The sequence below is a fragment of the Carassius auratus genome, linkage group LG36F (assembly GCF_003368295.1).
Source record: "Carassius auratus strain Wakin linkage group LG36F, ASM336829v1, whole genome shotgun sequence".
Lineage (NCBI taxonomy): Eukaryota > Metazoa > Chordata > Actinopteri > Cypriniformes > Cyprinidae > Carassius > Carassius auratus.
In genome coordinates, this window is record NC_039295.1 from 511,520 (window position 1) to 537,047 (window position 25,528).

General features: G+C 38.5%; 1 pseudogene; it reads right to left on the reverse strand.

Annotated features, from left to right (window-relative positions):
- Positions 1-1,460: 1,460 nt before the first annotated feature.
- Positions 1,461-24,533, reverse strand: LOC113068115 (ubiquitin-like modifier-activating enzyme ATG7; annotated as a pseudogene).
- Between the last annotated feature and the right edge of the window lie 995 nt (positions 24,534-25,528).

Here is a 25,528-nt window from a genome sequence, read left to right on the forward strand (position 1 = left end):
AAAACCAACATCCACTCCAGATATGACATTACAGCACAATTGCTTTTACCCCGGTTTCATTTTTAGAGTGATTTAAATATAGGGCTGGAAATGAAGCTACTGTAAGATGAAGTGTGACACTAGTGCTTCAATAGTGTCACCAAAATGAAACTATTTTCGAAATGTTTTGGACAGTTGCCTCATATGCTATTGGTCAGCCCTTCCCAAAATCACGCTGTGTGTTGAGTGTTGCTGATCGATAAAGCAGATCAATGTTATGAAAGCACCACAGACTCTAGTATTTCTAGAAATATTTCTAGAAGAAGTGAGCATATGACAGCTAGGATTAGGATAAGGACAGGCAATCATTGTTAGAACTCACAAGAAAAGTCACCGCCCAATTGCGTAACACTCTTCAGTTCAGAGTCCTGTCTCTGGTGGACTACTAAACAAAACCAGACATCACTAACAGCTTTGAGTAAAGACAAATCACGCAAAGCAAACATTAATTTCTCAGTCTGTAAAAATATTTGATTTCGGTGATGGATCAACTCAGTAGGAGACTGTGCTCCATCATATTTTGCTGTAGGTTATGATTTCCAGCACATGGTGTCATTGAATCGAGCTCACTTTAGCATGCGACTGATTGGTTTCCGCTACACATTTGATTTTCTAATGTAATACATGTATTGAGGAAAACCTAATTTGAGCAATGAAAGTGCTTGATTAAAACTCACACATCGTTACAGAGGGAGCAGCCAAGACGAGGCCCAGGTGTGTTGGAGAACCAACCAGAGTCATGCTTATAACAGGGTAACAACAAAATAAAGCATTGCCTACAGTGTCTACAGCCTCACTATAGGAGTTCCCACGCCTTTTCATCAATCAATGAACCTTGACCGATAAATACTCTGAAACCTTTGAATTAAAAGAGTTGGATGTACTTAAATTGATCATATGTGTACAAGTGCAAAATAAATGTCGGCAACTTTTGGAAGATGGCTGATATATTTACAGATATATTCACTCAGTTTACCTATTTATATTACATTTTTTTCAGATCAGATAATTATGTTTTATTCACGGAAGAACTGAATTCAGTTACACCTAATGAAGTGAAGTCATTTCCACATTACTGGACTGGATCATTACATGCCTATATTACAAGACAGACACAACGAAAGATGAGTAACGAAACGAAAGAAAGCTCACTTTTATCATAGAGATGGTTATATTTGCATTAATAAGAAATAAAACGCTTTTTCCCAATTTTTAATTAATTAAATTGCACCTAAAAATTATGTGTATGTCAAAACTATAACCAATAATTTGATTCCAATAATAAATTAAAATAGTTTTGTGGTAAAAAAATACAAGTTGCAATATCAAGCACAGTTTTAGTTGCAAATGGCTGTGTTGTAATGCAATAATTATATCTCATTTACTGTTTATTAAAATGAATGTTAAAAATATGTAAATGGTTATGCTATAAAAACATAAAAAAGAGCAAATACTTGTGACTCCCAAGAAATGAGTAATTTTCCACCAGAGCTATAGAGATGACCAGAGCGCTTCAGGCTTGAAGCAGCAGCTTGATGATGTTTCCTGAGGCGCACCTGCTCCAGCAGTCACTACAGATGAGTTATCAGAGATGTGAGATCAACAGAGCGAGAAGACTACAACAAAGCAGGGCTCTTGACTCTTAAAGAAGTAACTTAACAGTCTTAAGAACACAGCACTCACGGTGCAAGACGATTAAAGCATAAGATATGTCCACAATGTTCAAAATATGGCAGGTGGAACCGTGTGAATGTGCTTTGTGTGGATTTCCCCTAATGCTTTATTGTTCCTCAGACAGACTGACTGTAATCTACACAATTCTGTTCCATCAATTAACATCTTCAGATCAAGCATTGTTTACAAGCCTAGACAGTCCAGAACAGCTCTAAACAAATGTGTGGCTGGATAACAAACGTGCAAGTTACATCTTAATGCTGGATGTGTTTCAGGTTTTGTCTTCTCCAGATGTTCACTGATGGACTGGATTACTGTGGATTATTGTAAAGTTTATATCAGACTCTCATTCTGACGGCACCCATTCACTGCAGAGCATCCATTGATGAGACACTGATGCAATGCTACATTTCTCCAGATTTGGAAGGCCTAAGTGTAAGCACATTTTCAGCTCATGTTCATTTTTGTGTGAACTATTCCTTTAACTGTGATGACTTGACATTTTGCATTTGATGTTTACTGTAGACCTCTGTTCTGGGTTTACACACTTTAACTAAACAATAGCACAAGCTGTGGAAAACACACGCTTCAGCTGTACCTGGTGTGGAGGAAGACGAGGAGCTAGAGGAAGCAGACAAGGGGACTCTTCAGACTGTGAATCTTTGGGTTTCTTAAGGCTGTGTCTCATTACAACAAACGTGTCAAACCCAGAGCAGCATTAACTATCAACTGCAGAGAAAGAGAGCCATAATTAACTCTCTAAAAAGGTTCACAGTCTCAATATCACTGAAGGTAAACCAAAAGCTTTTACACAAAACTATTCCAAAATGTTGTTATTTTCCAAGTTCAAACTGGATTTTAGGTTGAATTTGCTGTCAGACTTTGGGGCCTAGCAGCTATACTATTATTATTAATAACAGCTATTTTTATAATTCAGTGGCATATTGCTTCCACTTTTCTATTCAAATGTAGGTGATTGACAACATATCCAATAGATAGTCTATGTTTTTGAATCATGTGAAATCTCTACCTTATGTCAGGTCTTATTTTATTTTTTATTAAAGAAAATTAAACACCTGTCAGAATGTTTATATTTTGCATTGAAGCACACGTATTTAGGTTTCAATTAAGCAAACTTAAAGTCAAAATTCCAATGCAATTTCTTCTGCAACTGGTAGGTTTGTTGGACTGCATTTTTTTGCACATACTATATTTAATATGCAATTACACACAGACTAAGTCATATCAATATGATACATTTTTATTTATTTATATATATTTATTTATTCATTAATAATAAAAATAATAAACATACATATGTGCCTATTTTAGAATGATATGCGTAAAATACAAAAAAAACTCTTATTATGTCATGCAGGGGTTATTTGTAGTTAAAGGTTCTTAAATCAGATATGTGGCACAAACTCTGTGTAGCAATTACCAAAAACTGTGACAATAACCTACAATAAAAAGTCAGGCAGCCATGTGAGCAGAAAAATAAATGAATACAGGATACAGAAAGACTGGAGGGAGGATGCTACCTTTCTCTGGCTTGCAGCGATGACTGTCAGAAGCCAGCGACTCTAACATTGTGTTCAGAGATAAGCTTCTCCAGCTGTTCCACATCCTGCTGAGCTTGAGCCATCGTCAGCTCAGAAAAGTTAACCGGGTGGCCTGGCATTGGGATGCTCATGTTGTAGCCCTTTACAGTCTGAAAGGAATGAATAATATAATCACAACAGATAACAAGACAAAACATTGTGTTTAAAACTAAGTAAAAATTATTTTGAGCACTGATTCCTGCATAAATTCCTGTCAGTGTTTGCACTCACTATCAATGAAATTGAAATTTGGTTCATCCAAGTGTCTAACAAGTAACATGTCAGGCCTTTTACAGATTTCTGCATTTCAGAAGGTTTGAAAATAAACAGTTGTGTATATATTCAAAGCTCTAAAGTTTTACCCCATGCTTCCTGTTTACATTACATTCCTGGACACATACTGTATACAATATAAACAACTGAGGACCTAAAACTGAGCCCTGTGGGACTCCACAAAAACTGTACATATTCTGGGGGTGGGGGGTGGGGGGGGCTCTATTAACAGTCTAACCAGCTTTGATCGTCAATGTCAGTGCATGGAAATCATGTTATGCATTATATCAAAGGCTGCACTGATATCAAGCAAGACAAATTAAGTATGGTGTTTATTGTTCACATCCCGTGTTTTGTACCATAAATCAGAATGGAAAAATGTAAGTATCTGAAGTAGATTATTATCAACCAGGTATTCATGTAACCAAGCAAAGTCAGCCCAAAGTTACTAGTAACCTATTTAAGTCAGTCAAATCTATGACTGAGATGAAAAGGATAAATCTAATTTAATTTAAAATGCATGTGCCCGAGTGACCGTCTAAACTCAGTGACTGTCTACATGGCCTTTCAGTCTTCCACGTAAAAGACAAACTGCTGACACTCCCTGCCTCTGGATAAACCAATGTCAGTCTGATCTGTAAACCCTGGATGAGCTCAAAAACACCTAATTCCCACAGTTCAAACAATATAGTAACAGACAGCTAATGCTGACATCATGTTTTGTGTGTATAGCCAGAAGAGAACTGCCTGCAGTGTAGCCTAGTTTCTCTCAAGATCTTTCTTTTTCCTGTATTCAAATATACTTTTGTTCTTTTCCTGCAAAACAGAGGTGACTATTACAAAGAACAACATCATATTTTGATACTATTACTGACGGACTAAAAACAAATAAGTTAAGGAATAACTTTCTGGCACATTCCAAATGTATGAAAGGGGGCAATTACTAAAATCTTACACCATGAAATTCGTTTTTTTTTTTTTTTTTTTTTCATAGTGATTCATTCAGTGATTCAATGATTACTACTATGATTCAGCAGGGCCGTGCAGAGACCTTTGTAGGGGCAGGTGCTCAAAGTATAAAAGGGGCACATGGAACAAGGCTTTAAATAGCGCAGTTCAAAATAGCAATACAACAATATATTGTGATGCATTCCTTGCTGATTTGCGTATTGATATGGATGATTATGTATTGATACGGCAGCAAATGCTGTGATGCAGTTTTTAAAAAGAAAAAGATTAGAAGAGACAATTTTAAGTTTAAAAGTAAAAAAATAAAAATTATTTCCACCTAATAATAGCTCTGGGATTAGAAACTGAAATGTCTTAAATTGTCCCAACCTGAAGGCTTTTTCTTCTCTGTTCTACAGAATAATTAAGAACAGCTGTTATAGTAAAAACTACAGAAAACACTCTACATTTTCCTCTTCCTCACCATCCTCTGTCTCCTGGTTTGCTTACCTGCTCTTTCTGTCACTTGTGCGTCTACATTTGCCTCTTTTTCTTCCTCTATCTCCATCTCCTCATCTGATATATTACTTTCCAGTCTCTGTCCATCTAGAAACAAGGCACAATCTACTATTTCATTATCAATCTATTATTTTAACCATCACTACTATTCATTGAAGTCCACCTTCAATATTGATACAAAACAATAAACAACTGAGTCATGCTATGAAAGCACTGTATAACTTATATAGGCTTATGTTTTATTTATTTTTCCTTTTTTTTATTCAAAACAATTCCAAACATGCTTAATATATCAGGAAATATCTCGATTCTCAAATGTGTAAGTAAACGCGTTCTGCACCTTTATAGATTGTTATTTGATCAATAAATGGAAAGGTAGTTTAATCTATTAACTACACATAAAACCCAGACTTTTTACTTAAGTGCCATATCATGCCATAAAATATTTTTAATACGACTGGATTTGTATTTAATGTAAATTTTAATAACAATATTGTAAGTTACTTATTTTAACACTTTCATTTTACAGAGAGTAAAGAACATTATCAAATAACATTTTCATTCAGTCTAGCCAGAGTTCAGGCACTCTCAAAAACTACCATTACAATCACTGAAGCACTTTACATTACATTATTCACATCCGGATTGTTTTTTTTTTTCGTTTTCTCTCTCTCTCTCTGAAGAAAGAATTCGCTAAATAATTCAGTCAGCGAGCAAGTGAACAAAAACAGCGCGTTTCATGATGACTCTTCTGCACGTCTCTGATTGGCCATTGCATCCGCGCAACAGAACCGTTGATTGGTTATCATCATGAAGCGTCGTACGAACGTCTCCGGCTCAGCGCCAGCCAGCGAACACAGATTTGAATTTAGCAGCTGATGCTGTGCACTGAACGATCTAATCACAACAGTGTGATTATATCAAATATATAAAAAATATTATTCTGCTGTTTTTTTTTTTTTTTTTTTTTTTTTTTTTGGTCGTTTGGAAGCTGCATTTAAAATCAACTTGGCTCAGAAATCTTTGAATGGGCATGACGCCTCTGTCCTCGATGCCTGTGAAACGTTTCTCCCTCAAACAGCACGCTAACGTTACTCTACACTACTATATTATTCAAAATTTTACTAATGTTTAGATTGGGTATGAGCAGGCATTCACAAAAGGAAACGTTATGACAAAAAAAAAAAAAAATAGAGGAAATGTTGCTTTGACAAAAGGGCACTTTGGGCACCAAAGGGCAAAGGGGCAGGTGCTCAACCAATTCCTATTGGTCTCTGGAATTGTCAGTCTGCTGTAAACAATACCGATTTCATTACTTCTATTATTAGTCATTCAAAGCTTAATCTCATGGCCCTAACAGAGACCTGGATCAAACCAGAGGACACTGCTACACCTGCAGAACTCTCCAATAATTTCTCATTGACTGGAAGAGGTGGAGGTACTGTTCTGCTCATCTCTAATGATTGGAAATTTAATCCTTTACCATCTTTGGGTATCAACAGCTCCTTTGAATCTCATTCAGTTACTGTTACCTACCCTTTTAAAACACATTTTGTAGTTGTCTATTGAACCCCAGGACCACTGGGTAACTTTTTGGATGAATTAGATGTGTTGCTCTCAACCTTTTCTGAGGATGGTACTCCCCTAGTTATGCTTGGAGATTTCAACATTCATCTAGATAAAACTTTTTGCTGATTTCCACTCTCTGCTTGCCTCTTTTGATCTCAACCGAATGTCAACTACTGCTACTCACAAATCAGGCAACCAACTGGACCTTATTTATACACGAAACTGCTCTACTGATCATGTTCTGGTTACTCCACTGCACACGTCGGATCACTTCCTCCTCACTCTTAACCTCAACATGATCTCTGACACATCACTTACCCCTCCACATGTCATCTTTCAACGTAACCTACGCACACTTTCACCCTCCCGGCTATCTGCAATGGTTTCATCTTCACTTCCTTCCCCTAAACTGTTTGCATCTTTGGATGCTAACAGTGCTACTGATACTTTCTGCTCCACTCTTACATCTTGTTTAGACACTGTTTGCCCCTTATCTTCCAGGCCAGCCCATAACACCCCTTCTGCCCCTTGGTTATCTGATGTTCTACGTAAACACCGTTCTAAGCTTAGAGCTGCTGAAAGGGTGTGGCGCAAGTCCAAAAATACTACTGACCTTAATGTGTATCAATCACTCCTATCTTCCTTCTCTGCTAATGTCTCCACTGATAAAATGACATACTACCATAACAAAATTAACAATTCATCTAACTCTCGAATGCTTTTTAAAACATTTTCCTCACTTCTTTGTCCTCCTCCTCCTGCTTCATCTCTAATAGCTGACGACTTTGCCACGTTTTTCATTAATAAAATTAAACACATTAATGCACAATTTTCCACACCACAATCAGTCAAGCTCATATCACCAGCAAACTTACACTCATTTACATCCTTCTCTTCACTCTCTGAGGCAGAAGTCTCCAAACTCATCCTTTCTAATCATCCTACTACTTGCCCGCTTGATCCTATTCCATCTTATATCCTTCAAGCCATTTCTCCTGCAGTTGTACCTGCACTCACTCACATCATCAACATTTCCCTCCACACTGGTGTTTTTCCCTCATCATTTAGACAGGCACGTACTGTATATCTCAACTACTTAAGAAACCCAACCTCAACCCATCTCTTTTAGAGAACTACAGACCAGTTTCCCTTCTTCCTTTTATTGCAAAAACACTTGAACGAGCTGTGTTCAACCAAGTCTCTGCATTTCTCACGCACAACAATCTCCTTGACAGCAACCAATCTGGCTTCAGAAGTGGACATTCAGCTGAGACGGCCTTGCTCTCAGTTGTTGAAGCTCTAAGACTGGCAAGGGCAGAATCCAAATCTTCAGTACTTATCCTGCTTGATCTGTCCACTGCTTTTGACACGGTTAACCACCAGATCCTCCTATCAACCCTACTGGCAAAGGGCATCTCAGGAACAACACTTCAATGGTTTGAGTCTTACCTATCAGATAGGTCCTTCAAAGTATCTTGAAAGAGGTAAGGTGACCAAGTCTCAACATCTAACTACTGGGGTGCCTCAGGGCTCAGTTCTTGGACTACTTCTCTTCTCTGTCTACATGGCATCATTAGGTTCTGTCATTCAGAAACATGGCTTTTCATACCACTGCTATGCTGATGACACTCAACTCTACCTCTCATTCCATCCTGATGATCCGACGGTAGCTATTCGCATCTCAGCTTGTCTAACAGACATTTCTTCCTGGATGATGGACAATCACCTTCAACTCAACCTTGCCAAGACAGAACTGCTTGTGGTTCCAGCAAACATTTTCAACATCAAGTTAAGGACATCAACCATAACTCCTTCAAAAACAGCTAGAAGCCTTGGAGTTATGATTGATGATCAGCTGACTTTCTCAGACCACATTGCTAAAACTGTCCGATCCTGCAGATTTGCTTTATTCAACATCAAGAAGACAAAGCCCTTTCTTTGGGAACATGCTGCACAACTCCTTGTTCAAGCTCTTGTTCTGTGACTGGACTATTGCAATGCTCTCTTGGCAGGTCTTCCAGACAGTTCTATCAAACCTTTACAATTAATTCAGAACACGGCAGCAAGATTAATTTTTAATGAGCCAAAAATAATACACGTCACACCTCTGTTTATCAATTTGCACTGGCTTCCAATAGCTGCTCGCATACAATTCAAGGCATTGATGTTTGCCTACAAAACTACCACTGGCTCTGCACCCGTTTACCTAAATTTGTTACTTCAGACTTATGTGCCTCTAGAAGTTTGCGTTCTGCAAGTGAACGTCGCTTGATTGTGTCATCCCAAAGAAGCACAAAGAGTCCTTAGCCATCTTCGAGAATCGGCTTAAAACACATCTCTTCCATCTTTATTTGACCCTCTAACTTTAACACTCTAACTACCTTTCTAATCTTTTTGTATTATATTTTCTTTTCATTTATTATGCAAATGTATATGTATGTGTGTATGTGTATGTGTAAAGACCTCTAATTAGCTTGCTCTATTCTTTTATTTTTTATTTTTTATTATCTGTTTTCTTTTTATTTATTATATTATTCAAAATCCCATGCTACGTGTACTGTGTCAACCTAACTGAGACTTGTTATAGCACTTATATATCATTGCTCTTTTTGTTGTTTTTGATTGCTTCCACTGTCTTCATCTGTAAGTCGCTTTGGATAAAAGCGTCTGCTAAAATGAATAAATGTAAATGTAAATGTAAAGCAGTTTTAAACTATGTGTATAAAAAGAGTGCTATACCAATAAACCTGACTTCTGTATTGAAACATTTCAGAAAAAAACTTTTATATCCCTTTTCATTTTTTTTTGTTAAATGTCTTTAAAATATGAAGTGGTGTGACCATTAAGTAAAAATACAATATTTTTACATTTTCAAAACAAATTCATTTTTAAATTATAAAAAAATAACAAAAGTATATTAATGTCTGTTTGAATAACAAATGTATATGTTTGTAATCTATTTTACTGATCAAGAAGCATTTGGACTTTAAAGGGGGGGGGGGGGGTGAAATGCTATTTCATGCATACTGAGTTTTTTACACTGTTAAAGAGTTGGATTCCCATGCTAAACATGGACAAAGTAAAAAAAAATAATTTGTACGTTTGAAGGATTATTTTTGTTCCAAAAATACTCCTTCCGGTTTGTCACAAGTTTCTGAAAGTGTTTTTCGAGTATGGCTCTGTGTGACGTTAGATGGAGCGGAATTTCCTTATATGGGTCCTGAGGCACTTCTGCCGGAAGAGTGCGCTCCCGTATAGCAGAGCACTGAGAGCACAACAGACTTCACTGATCAGAGCCAGAGCGTCGCCAAATGTCACAAAAGAAGTGTGTTTTTGGTTGCCAGGGCAAGACAACACTGCACAGATTACCAAAAGAGAAACAGCATTAAGAGACCAGTGGATGGAGTTTATTTTTACAGAGCATCAACGGAGTTGTGCAAGTGTTTGTGTTTGTTCCCTGCATTTCGAAGATGCTTGTTTTACAAACAAGGCCCAGTTTGACGATGGATTTGCACATCGTTTATTTCTTAAGGATAATGCAATCCCAACGAAAAAGGGTCACGATCGTGTGTTGGAACCGCAGGCGGTGAGTAAAACTGCTTCAAATATCTCTGTGTTGTTAACTTAGCTATCTGCGCATAAGCACATCAAGTAAACAACATGCGATGTTGTCATCAAACTGCACTTTCCACATGTACAGCTTAATAAAAAAAAAAAAGACGACATAAAGTGGAACTTAGTCATTTTCCAAAACCGCTGAGCAAATATATACAGTTTCAGTACACACCACATCGAGACGTCGTTGCTGATGCTGTTCTTGTTAAATTTCAGCCTCTGGATCTGATTCTGGATCATAAATATACGCTGAATCTGACTGTTAGCCATGGTTTGTTTTGGTTGGTTTTGTCCTCACGGTGTCACAGCTTCCAGACTGGCGCTTGTGATTCTTTAGCTCCGCCCACACGTCACACCTTCAGCCACTCGTGTTTTTCCGGGAAAAATCGGTACAGACTATCTTTCTCTTATGAATATAATAAAACTAAAGACTTTTTGGAGTTATGAAGGATGCAGTACTACTCTATAGGTACTCAAAATTAACAGGATATTGAGTGAAAACGAGCATTTCACCCCCCCCCCCCCTTTAAGGGTGTATAAAGGCGCTTCTCTGTGATATCATTTGCTGTTATATGGATTTCATGTCAAGTAAAAAAAAAAAGGCTTCCCATATGTTGAGTTTGATGTTGAATGTTATTTTAAAACAAAACTGCTTCAGTAATGCTTTTTGAGAAATATATAGTTCAAATATATCTCAAGATTCTAATAAAAAGGAGTCACTGCCTACTCCAGACACTCATGTCTCCTAATGTTGTCTTTGACTGCCGTATCCGAAGGAAAGCTTCATCAGAAACTGAATTTAACCTGACACAGTGAGATGAAGCTTCAATATTCAGCTCAAGAAAGAGGGAAGAAACACACAAAAAGCGTGGCGCTCTGAGATGCACATCAAAGCTGAGAAAGGAGCACTGGAAACCTGACCGCATCTACTGATCCAGCATCTACTCAGCAACAGAAGACACGATATCAGCTCTGCGAGGTGAGCAGTGAATCAGACATCATCTGAGAGAGAGTCGTAATTGCTGTGTGGATATCCGGCCCGTCTAATTGGGCCGACACAATCAGGGGTTCTGTGAAGGTTAAACGTGTGGCATAATTAGCCGAACGGGGGAGCAGATCTATACAGGATGAGCAGATGAATTAATGATGACCACAGTCACACAGCAGACAGACAGTTTCATCACAACGGCGGACAGATGGGCAGCTGTCAACACTGACAGGTGTACTGAAACATGCCTTAATAAGACCCCTCCGTTCTCACACACACACACACACACACACGAGCGTCCACAGCTCAGCTGATCAGATGCTGCGTGTTTTACATAACCATATCACTCTCGCTCTTGTTTTAGCGCCTCCGTTCTTTCTTTGCACTCGGAAAAATAACATTTGGAGCAAATGAAGAAATTGGCAAGCAAGAGACTTTTATAATGAGGCCCTTCTGAGGTGTGAACAGATAAGAACTTGACCAACAAGAGTGTAATGTGAGGATTTCTGCCTTCATTTCAGCGTTTAGACAGAACTAAAGCTACAGTGACGAACACTGACCCATCAGCCTGCCTTAGAAATAAAATCGAAACTATGGTTATCTGTGACATCTAATCACTAAACAATGAATTTGGCTTTTGTGCACAGAAATCCATCTGTAGTGGCACTTTCAATTCATGAAACACACACATATTTGCCTTCTGCTCTAACACTGCACTCCTCTGGTAATATTGTAAATGACATATATATATATATATATATATATATATATATATATATATATATATATATATATATATATATATATATATATTTATGATTATGACATTGATGGGTCAATTTGAACTGAACAGACTTAAAATAAAAACTGTATTGTACATTTTAATTTAAAATTCAATTTAAGTCCTCATTTGAATAAATCTCTTTTAGAGTTCCATGTCTGTTTAAATTTATCCTCCTTAAGATTTATGTGAAAATGTAATATGAAACTGTTATATGAACTGCTATTTATCAACTAGTCAACAAATCCTTGATTGCAAATGCAAATATTTAGGTGCATCTTTAATTGAGCAGAAAGCTTATTAATAACTGCCACACTCAAGTCCGTTTCAAGTATTTTCCCATTCATTTAGATTCAGACATGATCAGATGTCATTCTCATTCAGAATATCATTTATGCATTTACTAAACTGTGACTGTACAGCCTAAATGTGACCGTGGAGCACAAAACCAGTCATAAAGGTCAATTTGAGATGTACACATCATCTGAAAGATGTGTAAATCATCTCTCCAGTGATGTGTGGTTTGCTAGGATCAAACAATATCTGTCTGAGATACAACTATTATAAATCTGGAATCTGAGAGAGCAAAAAAATCTAAATATTGAGAAAATCATCTTTAAAGTTGTTCAGATGAAGTTCTTAGCAATGCGTATTACTAATCAAATATGACGTTTTTATATATCTACGGTAGGAAATTGACAAAATATCTCCATGGGACATGATCTTTGCTTAATATCCTAATGATTTTCAGCATAAAAGAGAAATCATTTTGACCTGTACAGTGTATTGTTGTGTATTGCTACAAATACACCTGTGCTCCTGATGACTGCTTCTGTGTTCATGTTTAGAATTCTGCATATTCAGTTCATCTGAGTATTAATGCATTTTGATGGAAAATTATGTTACTGTTATAATAATAGTCTTTGTACAAAATTGTTTTCATTTGCTGTCCAGTGTAAAATATGGATCCTGTAGCAAAACCTGTTGGGAAAAACCAAAACAAAACAAAAAACCCAGATTTCTAAATCAACGGTGAAACACATCTGAGAAAAAGACTCTCCAAACGAAGAAATGGGGGAGATGGGGGAGATGGCTAGTTTTAAACAGTGAGAACTAGTGATGGAACTAGTAATTTGGTGATTTGTGAAGATGACTAGTTGGTTAATCTACATTTCTGTTGCATCTATTTTACTTGTAATTTTTAAGTGAATGCTATGTTACCTGCAGCTGTGGTTTAGTATGCAGAGATAAATAAGTGAACACTGTAGTGCTTTAACACACTGATCTGCGGTGCGTTTCCTGCTGTTTTTACTTAACAGCATAATTAGAAATGTCATAACTGTCTCCTGATGTCTCACTATGTCAGCTCAACTAACAAAGGCACAACAAGTGCAGTCTGATCCAAGTGACTCACTTCAAATTAAAAGCTCTAAAAGACTCACTAACCAGTTTCAATCTCATCATCTGTTGGATTCGCGTTCAGGACTCCCCACCCAAAGTTCCTTGTTTGTTTGTTTTCACCTTTATTAGTCAAGCAAGTCAATTAATAAAAGTTTTCTTTCATCCAGAAGGGAGTTCACTGATCTACTGCAGTGAAAACAAACGTGAATCTGCTTCTGGTCCTCACACCCTGATCAGTGATGCATGAGAGGATCTCTCAGCAGATCAATATAAATGAGCCGCATTTATTCATGCATCATTAGTCTAATAAATACACAGATCGGTCTGTGGGGTGCGAGGGAGGGATGGTTTTGCTTTCTGTAACTGTGCCAATAATTATACACAGTTCACAACATTTCTGTCTGTTGTAACTAGTTGTTCAACCGACCCCAAACAGCACCTGCCTAGAGCTTCTCACGCTTTATAGACAAAGGTTTGTGATATTTGACAGGTAAACGTCATTTTATTTAAAGGGGATGTTTGTGTACATTTTCTAAGCAGTTATTCATCAAATGATGCTTAATTAATGGAGATCACCATCAGTGTTGTGGGTAGCACAATACAAGTAACACAAGTTATTTAATCAGAGTACTTTGTTAAAGTAACTAGTTAAGTAACCCATTACTTTTTGAAGGGGTCATATGTTGCTGCTAAAAAGGACATTATTTTGTGTATTTGGTGTAATGCAATGTGTTTATGCGGTTTAAGGTAAAAAAAAAACAAAAAAAAAAACATAATTTTCCACATATTGTACATTATTGTTGCTTCTCTATGCCCATTATGAAACGGCTTGATTTTTACAAAGCTCATCGATCTGAAAAGCGAGGTGTGCTCTGATTGGCCAGCGATCCAGTGCGCTGTGATTGGCCGAATACCTCAAGCGTGTGACAGAAATGCTTTCGTCTATATTAAAAGCAAACAAGCAAACCCTGTCAAGATTTTAAAAAGTAACACAAAACTAACATAACACTTTACATCCCATAAAAATTAACTTTTTAGTGAGTAATGTAACTTTCCCCAACACTGATCACTATCGCCAGGCAGATTTCCAGAAGCCTAGTATAGTCAAGCACAGTTAATACATTCCCAGTAAAGAGCACCAGTTTGTGTAATTTCTCTGAAACCAGTAAACCGATGTGAAAACAAAGCAAAGATGGCATTTATGAAAATGTTCACCCTCGACTCCTATTTAAACAAACACAGCTCAGAGCTCTGTATGTTCAAGCTGTCCCTGACTCTTAAACTTTCTCTTCACACCTCTGTTGAAACCTGGACCACTACAGTTCTGAATGAGTTATGCTTCTATATTACAGTTTACTGCTGCGTTCATCACTACTTTTATCACTTAAAATGATACTGATAATGCTAGTAATTCATTGAATATTAGAATATCAAAGATACAGTAATATATTTCTGTTGTAATTCTTTCACTTGGATAAAACACTGAAATATTGCTATTCTGCTATAAAAGGGTCACATTTCTTTGGGTGTGTTCTCATGTAAGCCACAATTCTCGTGAACCATGCATAAAAACACTCTAATGCTCACAATTAACTGCATTTTCAAGTGACACCACTATCATTTTGAGATGGAAGCATCTGCGACTTATAATTACTCTTTGGCTTACGACTATTTCAAAAAGCAATTATGCCAAAGGCAAGTAAGCACTTGAATGACATAAAGCAAGCCAAGAAATCCATACCGAGGGCAAGGAAAGCTTTTTTTGACACCTGTCAGATGTGATAACTGTCGATAATCACATGTAAATCAAAGCAGATGGTTCTTACCATCAGTGTTCTTCAGTTCCCAGCAACAGACACCTCGTCGACACGACCTGATCCAGATCCAGAGACGGGACCAGAGTCGACAGAAGACTCAGCGAGCCTTGAGGAAATCAACTAAATGTGTCACATATGACTGAGAAAACCATTTCAGAGAGTATAAACTGAGGCCAGATGTTTACTACCTTTTAGGGTCCATTCATTCACTGAGACTGACACTGCGCGGTTCAACCCACACTCTTTCGACACGCTGCATAAACAAATTACTACACATAAACAGCATACAGTTCAACAATTGTAAAGAAACATTTGAAGTTCACACTTTTTCACTGGAGGAAGTGTTATTCTGGATTATAGACTCTGTGTGTTTGAGTTAAAAACATCTTAATGTTGGATGTGGTTCATCTTGTGTCTTCTCCAGATGTTCACTGATGGATTGGAGAGCTGTGGATTATTGTGGTGTTTTTATCAGCTGTTTGGACTCTCATTCTGACGGCACCCATTCACTGCAGAGCATCCATTGATGAGACACTGATGCACTGCTACATTTCTCCAGATCTCATGAAGAAACAAACTCATCCTGATCTCTGAGAGTGAGGACATTTTCAGCTTTCATTTTTGGGTGAACTATGACTTGCAGTCAAATGATCATCAACTAGATTTTTTTTTTTTAGTATTAAAAATTAGTAGTTGATCAAACCATATTGACTATCTGGTTTTGTATACAAGAAAACATTGAGTGAATGGTGCCCAGAGATGGATGCATCATCACTCATATACGTGACTGTGTTGGTTAATTCTGGTGAGATGATGGAGGATTGCACATTGTGAGATCACTGGATTGTTTAATGCAGGTGAATATCACTGTTCAGAAGGGCAAACCTCACTGAAGTGTGAAGACATCCACGTTAGTGCATCTGAAGGAGAAGGGCCACACCAGTCAAGGACAGCGGCGTAAAGACGGTTTAAGAAAGCGAAGAAAGAGGCCATCTGTGTGAGAATGGAACGACCAAATTTGAATCAATTGTTCTTATGAGGTTCCTACAGCGTTGTCCTTTCATACCCGGCGGTTTCAGCCTAATTCACACAGCAATTCACACCATCAGTTCAGCGACTCCCACAGAGATTCACAGGTCTGATGTGCAATGAGGGTGAATGTCAGGGAATCTCCACCCTCAGTTCACAGCCGAGGAGCGAATGAAGGATCTGAGCAGAGAGACATGTCCCAGCTCAGGAAGAATAAACCATTCTAGACCTTCTTTGAAATCAACAACTGAAAATCCACACAGACTGAACTTACTGCACAGTACAAAGAAAATCAACAGATCTAACAGAAACCATAAACAGACGGATCACATCATAAACTTTAGTCTCCTGAAATTATTTTCTCCAATCATAATGCTATTTAAAGGCAGGATTCGCTCTGAATGAATTGCGGCCACTGATAGTGTGATTTATCTGGATGTATGTCCATGCTGGATTCCCGCTGGATTTGCTTTACATGCTGGATATTATTGTTGCAATTTATCTGATCATCATCAGCTGATTTACTTCTGCCATGATTACTGGTGTACATTAACCTCCACTAATACTGGAACCCTTGGCAAATATGAGCAAAGGTGGCCGTGAAAATAAATCTGCATTATTTATCCTTTTGATCTTTCATTCAAAAAATACACAAAATTCTAACCTATCATTGAAGGAAAACAATTGAAAGGGGGGAGAAAAATCCAAGATGAAATAAATGTTTCTCTCAAATGCATGCTGGCCACAATTACTGGCAACCCTAGAAATTCTGTCTGTGAAGTATATTCCCATTCATATTTAAATTTTATTTTTAGCATCGGGGTGACTAGAGCATGAAATTGTCCAGCCATGACTTCCACGTGATTATAAATATGAGGAACATTAATGCAAAATTCCCTTAACCATGTATCACAAGGAGTAAAACCAAAGAATATAGTTCTTATGAGCAAAACAAGATTGTTAGGCTTGACAAAATAGAAAGTATCTGTAAGAAAAGAGCTAAAGCATTGAACATTTCCATTTCCACCATCAGGGCAATAATTAAGGGCTTCCAACCAGCTAAAGATGTTATGAATCTGCAAGAAGAAGATGTATGTCTATATCATCATAATGCATGCTAAGGAGGAGAGTTTGAGTCTTGGGGTTAGAAAGCCTAAAATATATATCAAACAGCCTCTACATCAGATGGGTTTAGTACAAACAGAAAAAAATGGGAAGATATCCATATTTCAAAACATTACTTGAAGGAAATTGATTCTGCAACAGAAGACAAATGATTTGCGAGATAACACAAAGGTTCTCAGGGGAATGCTGAGAACCTTTTGCACAAGAACACTAGAATACAATTTCTCCTACCGTTTTATATATTTTTGCAACCAGTGACTCCCTTTAAACCTGGGGTGGGCAACTCTGGCCCTCTGGCTCGAACTCTAATCAAACAGTCCAAGGTAATCAAGGTCTTCAGAATAACTCGTTAGCTACAGGTTAAGTTCTGTGTGAAAGTGGATCTCGAGGGCCAGAGATGCCCACCCCTGCCTCATGGGGTCTGTAAATGAATGATGACGCAGGCTAAATCTAACATCATAAATCTGTATAATTAGCAGGATCAACAATCCTGAAACCTGTGGACTCTGTATTAACATTTAAATGGTGTTTCCTGAAGCAAGTTAAAAGCCCAGCCTTTTTTCAGCTGTTCTGAAGCACTCAGGTGAAGATGATGAATTACCTGCAGACACCGTGAGGTCGGGCAGCTTGACACCAAAGATGATGCTGGGCCGAATCGAGCAGCTCCCTTGTAGAGCCCTGTCTCTGAAGCACAGAACCTCCAGCACATCCAGCTGTGAAGCCCTGGCATTCACACACACACACACACACACACACACACACACACACACACACACGGTCTCTGAGTGACCTTACACTCACCATTACAAAGAGACGACGGCTGGAAGAGTCAGCACAGATGGAGTACTATGACATTTAACAATGAAAGCTGCAAAATGCAGCAGTATTTACAAAATCTTCCACCCGCAACGCATTTCCTAAAAATGCACCACATTTTGATGTTTATTTGGACACGTAAGATTTTTACCTGTTCTGTAACAAAGTCTCATAGGCTCATCAAAGCTGCATTTATATGATCAAAATACAGAAAAAACACTGATATTGTGAAATAATGCAGTTTAAAATAATGTTTCACTATACTTAAAAATGTAACTGATGAATTTTCAGCATCATTCCTCCAGTCTTCAGTGTCACATGATCTTCAGAAATCAGAATAATACGATGATTTACTGCTCGAGAAACATTTCTGATTATTATCAATGTTGAACACAGTTGTGCTGCACAATATGTTTGTAAAACCATGACACTTTTTCAGCATTCTTTAATGAATAAAAAGCTAAAAAGAACAACATTTATTCAAAATGGAAATCTTTTCGGACAATATAAGTGTTACATTCATGGACTTTGAGTTTCCTTATTTGGTCATTTTTATGTTCTTGTTTGGTTAATTGATTAATCCCCACCTGGGTACCCCTGTTTAGTTCCTCCTTGTCTGTGATTATTGTATCTTATTGTATAGTTATGTTGGATGTGCCCCTATTCTCCCGCAATAATTAAAAGAACCCAGTCTATTTAGCAGCGTTTTTCTTTCTTTTTGTTTTTTGTTTTCCCCCTTCTCGGAATGGCAATCCCAGCAGTCCAACTCCTGTGACTGGAGCAACTGGACCGCTGGAGGACCAAACCAGGGACTTTCTCAATCTGGCATGCCTTACCCACTTCCCCGACCGCTCGCTCTGTAGCGGTGTAAGGCACACCTGCCAGTGAACGGTCTCAGAGGGGATTTCGCCGCTTTTGTGGAGTGGGTGCTGGAGAAAATGTATCTTCGTTCACCATCTGCACCGCTGAAGAGTATATATCCAGCCCCACTCCAGAACCAGAGACCAGCCAGCCAGCCGCCATCCCGCTGCACGGAGCAAACGCTAGAGCCCACCGCAGCCGCAGAGCCTGAGCCAATCACTGTTGGGGAGAAAGGACTTGAGATCGCGACTAACCAGGTGTGTGAGCCGGCAACACCGTGCACCTTGTGATTATTGGTGGAGATTGAGGGTGAGCTGCAATTGGTTTCTGTAAATTATATGGAGGTTTTAATGGATCTTTTTTAAATGGACCTTATAGACTGGTTCTGTGAAGTTTTACCCGAATCCCTTGTTTCTCCACTGGTTTTGCATAGCCCTGAATTTCCTGTTTCTCTGCTGGTTCAGTCCAGCACTGATCCTGCTTTATTCCCTCCCAGCCCCCCTCTCCCGCCTCCTCCAAGTCTGTTCCTCTGCTCCACTTCCGCTGGTTCAGTCCAGCCCCGTATCTCCTGTTTCTCCATTGGTTCCATCCAGCCCTGATTCCCCTGTGTTTCCTCCCGGCCTCCCTCTCTCATCTCCTCCTAGACCAGTTCCTCGACCTCATCTCCGCTGGTGCCAGTCAGTCCCGCAGCTCACCCTCTGTCAGCGCCATCTGGGCACGATGGTTCACCGTGGGACTTCCAGTCTCCAGCTCCGCCTTGGCATGTGAATTCCTTGTCTCCGCCTCCAGCCTCCGAGCCCTGGACTCCACCTCTTTCCTTCGACCCTGCGGCCCTGCCTTGGCACCCTGCTCCCTCGTCTTCACAGTGGTCTGTCATCCCACCAGCTCCACTGGGCTCCATAGTCCCTCCGGCTCCACCTTGGTCAGTCGTCGACCATCCGTTGCCTCAGGACTCATCATTCCATCCCTCTTGCTCTGTCAGGCTCTTCCTTCCCTCCGGCTCCACCTCCGTCCTCAGTCGCTTCCCCGCCTCCACCTCGGTCGCCGATGCCTTCAGTGGACCTCCGGACCCTCTGCATCACCCTGACTCTGTGGCTGCTCTGCTCCATCTTGGGCTCCTCACCCACTGGTGCAGTCTCCGTCAGTCAGCCCCCTGGTGTCACCGGCTCCTCCTCCACCATGGCTCCTCCCGCCGTTGACTCCACTGTGGTCATCCTGGCTGGTCTCTGGAGCACCATCCTGCTCCGGGCTCCTCCCTCCATCCACTCCACCCGGGCTCCAAGCTCCTTGCCCCCTCTTTGCCTGCCCCATGCCCGCCTCCAGAAGCCCCACCCTCCCTCCGCTGGTATTCCTCTTTTAGTGCGAGGATGCACCATTCCGGCAGGGGGTGAACAGTTACAGTCATGGACTTTGAGTTTCCTTATTTGGTCATTTTCCTGTTCTTGTTTGGTTAATTGATTAATCCCCACCTGTCTCAATTCACCTGATTTCTTCCCTTGTGCTTAAATACCTTGAGGAAGCACTCAGAACACATGTAGCTTGTGTGTGGATCACAACACATAACCTTCTGCAGTTTATTCACTGTTTAATCCTCTTACAGTAACCAGCATCAAAAGCTCTTCCTCATCTCATCAGAGACATGAGATGCAGCTCTAAACACTCTCTGGCTGTCGGTGCTTATATAATGATTTTTGCGTCTCTGTCAAACACTTTTAAATGCTTCCACACTGTTTGCTGAATTAGTGCACATCTCTATTTGATTGTTCCACATCACTGTTCGGTACAATTGACTCATTCAGTTGCCGAACATTCGGTTTATACCTGTTGGAAATGACCTTCTCTAGATCTGGGAAGAAGGAGTTCAAGTCTTTTAGAGGAGCGATTTCAATACTTTCTTCTGTGTACTTGAGCAGAAAATGTGGGACTGCCGTCGTTCCACTTGAGACACAAAGATAATCATATGCCGTTTGCAAGCTTAATATCTGTGAAACAGTTCAAATCAATCAAAGCAATCAGTCCATCTCATTAACTCTTGATACACAATGCAATGATAATAAAGCTGGAAAATATTTAGGCAAGAGCTGAAGTGTACTCTCTAACATGTAGTGGCTCCAAAATCTGTTGTAAATCTTCACTTACTAATGGCATACTGTATCTTAGATATAAAGAGAAAAGGTTGTCAGATACACTTTAGTGCCACTGTTTATGGCACGTCACTCATGTATGACATTATTATGCATTTGCAGACGCTTTAGCAGACGCTTTTATCCAGAGCGACTTACAGTAAATTCAGGCTATCAATTATTATATGTTCCCAGGGAATAGAACCCCCAATCTTACAATGCTCTACCAATTGAGCGACATGAACACTATGCATTATGCAACAACATTATGCATTCAAATAATTAACATTGAATTACAAAATCTAATCAGTCAGCAGTCAAACTGACAGTCAAAGACCAGTCAGAAACAAACGGCTGAAAGGACGTTCATTCATAAGGGCATTTTCTAATATGCTGGCATACAAACCATAAATGTCAAGAGGATGAATGTGTTTAGGATGGAGGAGTCTTCCAGAGCAGCACCTGACTGAATAACGCTCCAGATCTGTGAAGAAGACAACATCACCAGTATCAGTTATAAGGACATGACCAGAAATTATTCCTGATACAGTTTATGCAAATGCAATAGTGTAAACATTACGCATTTCTCAATGTGAAACACATTCTGGGACAAAATCACTAAACACTTGTAGCACTTTTGTGCACAATATTTAAGCATTGTCTTCTCTTCCGGGTCAGTTGTGAGCGCGCCCAATAACAAGATAACATGTCAGCAGCTTCGTACTTCAGCAGTCGCGCTCACAACAGACCCGGAAGAGAAGACGATGCTGAATAAAGTAGTTTTTGTTATTTTTGGACCAAAATGTATTTTCGATGCTTCAACAAATTCTAACTGACCCTCAGATGTCACATGGACTTCTTTGATTATGTTTTTATTACCTTTCTATTAAGGATTTTTATTTCGGTTATTATTCCTAACCAACTACCGACACTCGTTAACCGACAAGATTATTTTAAATTAGAATTTAAAAAAGGATTTAGAAAGGATAAGTGTCTGTGATCTGTTAAAAATACTAACATGTGTTTCCCGGGGATTCGTTTTACATGAGCAAAAAGCAGCAAACAACAGAACATGAGGATTCACGTCTTGAAATCACATCACACACATGCAGGGCTTCTGAGGGAGGAGAAAAACATCATAAATCTAAGCTATATATAGCCAATAAATTAATCTATACGAGAAATATGTTTTTACTCGAATAATAAATTATGAAAATTAATAAAAAACTAGTTTTGGTTCATTTTTGTGCTGCGTGAAAGGAAACAGATGGCAGAAAGCTGCATCCCTGCCTTATATGCAAAGGTCTGTGCTGTTTGGCCACAGCAATCTTCATTGTGTTATTACCATTTGCAGAAAGCAGGCAGTCAACAAAATTGTATTAAGAGGAGATTAAGAACGGCAGCGGTAATTTATCAAATGATGGAGAAGGATGCTCAGCATCCAGATACACAGTGAAAGAAAGCACATCATTCATTCGGTGGATCTCTGCAGGCAGCCAGTGCAAATAAATAAACTATCCACAGGCACAATTAATGAAGAGTGATTAAAAGTGCAGCACCTCATTGGCTGCTTTATTCAGGAGAGCTTTCCTGTCTGTGGTTTTGAAGGCTCTTAATGTGTTTGTGTTGTACAGAGCTCCAGAAGCTGGACGGCAGCGAGTCGGCGAGTCTCCATCACTGAAACATACTCTAGATTATCATCATTCACTGATACACTGTGTTTTAACATCATAATGTAACCAGTATTGTATATGATTTGATTTGGCAACAACCAGGATATGGATATAACAGCTTAACATATTACAGCTCAGGGTAAAACCACTGTAGAGAATAGCTGCGAGCGGCTTGTTTTATACTGTATGCAACGTGAGAAAAAGAAAAGAAATCTATGTCAATATATAGGTCAGTGACAACTAGGAGTGTCTAAAGCAAAGGAAAATAGTCTTTAAAAACATAGAAATGTACTCTTTGTATTCATTTAGGTGTTTATAAGGTTTCGAAAATTGTTTAAATTAAACTCTCAGGTTCTTCCCTTTTTTTTTAAACAAAGCTTTAAAACTTTTTAAAACTTCCCTTTTTTAATGGGATGTACCATGTGCATTAACCAACGTTGACAGATGTTTATATTAATTTAATGTACATGTTAGCTAATGAGGTAAACTAGAGAAAAGAAGAAGAAATGAAACCTTGTTTTACAATAAATGAACCTATATATTGTAGTAAGACTTGATAGTAGGATTCTAGAACAGAATTAATAGAATATCAACTCGGCACAGTTTCTACACAGAATGCACTTGTTCCCTTTGAATCAAATATTTGGAAAGTATCCAATTTTTACAACTTAAAGGAATCTGTTTTATATTTAGTTGGCAGGAAAGAAAATCATTAATATTATTAGAATAGATATTGGGGTCATTATCCAAATTATCTAATTTTGCAGAATAAGCCGCAGCATTACATGCTCTTAATACAGAAAAAGTACACATCAAATGCACTGATCTCCAGTGTCAAGCGTGTGGGGAAGCCAACAGCATCACCTGCGATATGGAAGAAAACATTTGCATTATATTACAGCTTAAAGGAGGATCAAGGCTTCTCTTTCAGCTCTGCAGTTATGAAATGAATCATTGGCATCTAGAACTAAACACTTCTGCATGATGCACCTGTTGTGATGGCATACGCTGACAGAAAAGAAGGGAAAATGCCACACTGGTTGTTAAAGAAGAGGCAGTGAGACACAAAGGATGGCTATGCTAGAACAGCACACGTCTACACTTCTCTTAATATCTCAGCAGCATGTGCATGTGTTGTATGCTTGAATGAACTATTACGTTTGCCAGCATTCACATTCTGGACATTACATTTTGGAAACACTTTAAAATAAAAGCCCCATGAGTTATTATTAGAAATATATCAATACAGACGTGAAAAGTGAAAATTTAACACAATTTACAAGTTGTTTGGGAAAATGCCTTAAATGTGTCTAATCAAAAAAATTAATGAAGAAATATCTTAAAAACTGGAACAACAACATGCAAATTCAATCACAGCACAGTATATTTAAACAAAGACACATAGTAAGACTGAACATACCATCTAATATTACAAACAAACATACAAATGTGCTTATTTTTGCCTCTAATCATCAACTATAAAGTGAATTTATAATAAGCAATCTGTTCTGACACAAGCCCAGCACTCAAGATACCACTGATGTCAAATCGTTTTCATTAATAGCTACATTCCCCAAAATCACTGTTATAGTAGTAACCTGTGATGTTTTTTGGACTCTAATGTAAGCGGAAGTCATTTGAGTTTCTTCTGAGCGAGCTGATGTCAGAATCCTGCCTCCATCAGGACCGATGCTGCTGATTCCTTATGACACAGAAAAGAGCAAACCGTGCCCAGTGAGACAATATCAGACACTGCTATTCAATCACCTTTAACATCATAAAGGTGCTGTAAATGCAAATATGTTGCCTTAAAGATACATATAACAACAACAATAATAATTATAATGCTTACATTTTTTAAAACAAGATATAGATAATAGTGACAGCTAGCTAAGAGATATTACCATCTTAAACTACTATATATATATATATATATATATATATATATATGTGTGTGTGTGTGTGTGAAATATTTATTAAACAATTAAAATGTACTCTTCAGATATATTCCTCAAAGCCTGATATATTTTTCTTTCATATATTTCTTGTTCCATTAGGCTTGTGGAGGTTGATTAGTTTTGAAGTCCTGTAGTTCCCTTCTCTCACTTCAATAAGCTTGGATATCAGAATTATTAAGAAACTAATATTATACTGAGCTGATAAAAACATATAGAGCTCATTACATCTTGTCAACGTAATTAAAGTGAGAAAAAAAAAAAAAAAAAAAAAAAAAAAACTGCGCTCTTTAGTATTGTGATTTTAGTAACACTGCTTCGGTAGGAGCTTCTGTCGCTGTCATCGCGTGCTTGTTTTTAGAAACACTGCAGTAGGAAACACCACAGTGAAAATGTCATTTGTGTCAGTTACTGTCCTGTAAATGACAAACAGAGATTCAGAGCAACAGTAAACACATGACAGAAGCATCACTTACCAGACGAGCGCGTCCTGGTTGAGGTCATGTGACCACGGTCAGCTGGCACGCATGCGCAGTCGGTTTGTTTAGATTCTGTAGCAGAGATAACGCTTCACTAATTACTTTACAATTGATTTAATAAGAACACAGGTACCGACAGAATGGAAGGCAGTCGTGGTTGCGTTTTCATTGGTGCTTCAACTGGTAAAACTTTATATTTACTATGTTGATATCTTAAAAAAAAAACTTTCTAACCTTAGTAG